The 2,715-nt window shown below is 36.6% G+C and overlaps 1 pseudogene; it reads left to right on the plus strand.

The window, feature by feature from the left end:
* LOC107615619 lies at positions 771–2,449 on the plus strand (annotated as a pseudogene).

Below are 2,715 nucleotides of genomic sequence, written 5' to 3' on the forward strand. Positions count from 1 at the left end.
AACTATTAACAAAAAAAATATTTTAAATAATATTTAATATTTTTAAAATTTATTTTATACAAAATTATAAATAGAATAACTTCTCATAATGACTACACTCAACAGAATATAAGATAAAATAATAGAGTTAAGTCCCATTATGGTCCCTGAGAATGGCGAGTTGCACTGAATTAGTCCTCGAGATTTCAATTGCACTAAATTAGTCCTCCAGATTCAAAAAAATGCACCACGTTAGTCCTTCTTCCAATTTTCGTCACCGGAGCACTAACGCCGTCAGTGACGTGGCCAGTTCTTGCCACGCTGAACAGAATGAGACGAGGTCATTTCTAATTTGGCGCTAAACATCTCTTTGAACGACGTCGTTTGTATGTGATGAGAAATAAAACGTTAAGCACCCTTTTTTTTGTTTCTACTCTTCGTCTTATACTTCTCCATTAGTGTAGAGAAAAAAAGGTTTCTCTTCCATGAGTGACCCAAAGTAGCAACAGGTGGCTGCAATAGAATTTTTCGAGACCATTAGAACACGACGTTCGATGTGCAGTTGTCGGAAGAGTACGTTTGCCACTATAGGGATCTTCAGTGTCGTCACTGAGGTTAGTGAGGATGAAATTTTTTTTTCAAATTTAATGGAATGTTGTGATGTGTGTTGATCATAGTTAAGTGTTTTGTATATTGTCAATTCACAAGTTTTAAAGCTGATTTTGTGTTAGGGTTTTGTTTTGATGTTTTGTGGGACTATGTTTAGGGGTTTCTTTTTATGCTCTATTCGAATGGTGGAAGAATCAGCACCCATCGAAGGCAATAAGCCCACTGCCCTGGCTAATAACATTTCACCAGCCAACATCACAGAACTAACAAATCCTGATGAAGCTGTCTACGACAAAGAGAGACCAAGAGTTACAGTAAGATATCACTTCAATTCATCTCTACTATAGGAAAAAAAGAAGGTTAATTGTGTGATGGTTTCGATTTCAAATTGTTGGGATTTTCAGTGGCCAAAGCAATTGAATGCCCCACTTGAGGTTGTTGATCCTTAGATTGCTGATATAATTGAGCTCGAAAAAGCTAGGCAATGGAAGGTAATTTATTTACATACATGTTATTGGTCATGAGACTCTTCATTTATGCAGCTACAATTGTTGCGTGCAATGTGATTGCAGAGACCATGGAACAACAAAATTATTTCTGTTTTAATCGTGGTTCTGTTCAAAATTACCGCACCTAGAAAAAATCATTACATAAGGATTGAAACTCATTTTTTTCTTTTTTCAGTAGCTTGTACTTATTAGAATGACTTATCTGAATATCACTTTTTTTGGGGTGAAGGGGCTTGAATTGATACCATCAGAGAATTTCACTTCAGTCTCTGTAATGCATGCTGTTGGCTCAATCATGACTAACAAGTACAACGAAGGATATCCTGGTGCAAGATATTATGGTGGAAATGAGTATGTCACTCACTTTTCTTCTTTGTGTTCGTTCACCTCTCGATAATTTAACAAACACAATAATATATAATGGCTAGCATTTTGAATTTTATTATTGGACTCCTGCTTCTAGTCTAATTAAAAAATTGTTGCCTTTCTTCCTCAAGGTACATTGATATGGCAGAAAGACTATGTCAGAAGCGTGCCCTCGAGGCATTTAGGTTGGATCCAGCTAAATGGGGAGGTAACTGCACAATAACTATATTGGTATACACTTTTATTTGGCTTTATTGATTCCACATTATTTCATCTTGTTGGTCATTGGCCTGTTGTTCTAATTATTCTAACTTTGCAGGTGGACATGATCTATTCTTTGTGATTACCTTTTTTTTTTATTTTTTTCCCTTTCTTCTTCTACCACTTGAGGCACACGAGTTTTTGTTCAGAATTCAGAAGTAGCATTTAGGTTGAATTCTCTTGTAAACTTTTTGCTGGTTAAATTTCAAAATAAATGCTCATGAGCTTTTTTGATATTCAGTAGAGTCTTTTAAAATATTTAAGTGTCAATTTTTCTCATATGTTATTACCCATAAACTGCAGTGAACGTTCAACCTCTATCTGGGTCTCCTTCAAATTTTCAAGTTTATACTGCATTGCTAAAACCTCATGACAGAATCATGGCACTTGCTCTTTCTCATGGTGGACATCTTTCTCATGGATACCATGTATTTTCAATTTCCATCATCCACCATTTCCTGTGATAATGAAATCTATCAGGTTCATGGGTTATTGGTAATTTCTTTTGGCAATTTCTTCAAGGATTAGATAGAAATCACTTTGTAGTTATTCATAAAAATTTAATTCTTTTATTACATATCTATTTATGTATAATTCTAATTAGTTGAGACTTTGTTAGGGTTAGCCTCTGTTGTGGACCACCGGAGAACAGGGCGGCAGCCACAGCTACACCACTCTGGAACACTCGATGCTCTACTAGTTCCTCTGGAGATCCTTCTGTTTGACCGCATGAAACTCTGGCTCCCGCTTGCACTCATGATCCTAAACCCAAAAAGCTACACAGTGAAGAAGAAGACGAAGAACTAGGAAAAGTGGGTAGAAGAAGAGGAAGAAGTTAGGGCAGAAATCTTGGTTATAAAAGGGGATAAAGACTAAATTGGAGCTAATCAAATTTATTGTCATGTCATCTCACCGTTGTTGGGTCCAGCGTGGCAAGAACTGGCCACGTCACTGACGGCGTCAGTGCTCTGGTGACGGAAATTGGAAGAAG

This window comes from Arachis ipaensis, chromosome B09 (genome assembly GCF_000816755.2).
Source record: "Arachis ipaensis cultivar K30076 chromosome B09, Araip1.1, whole genome shotgun sequence".
Taxonomy (NCBI): Eukaryota; Viridiplantae; Streptophyta; class Magnoliopsida; order Fabales; family Fabaceae; genus Arachis; species Arachis ipaensis.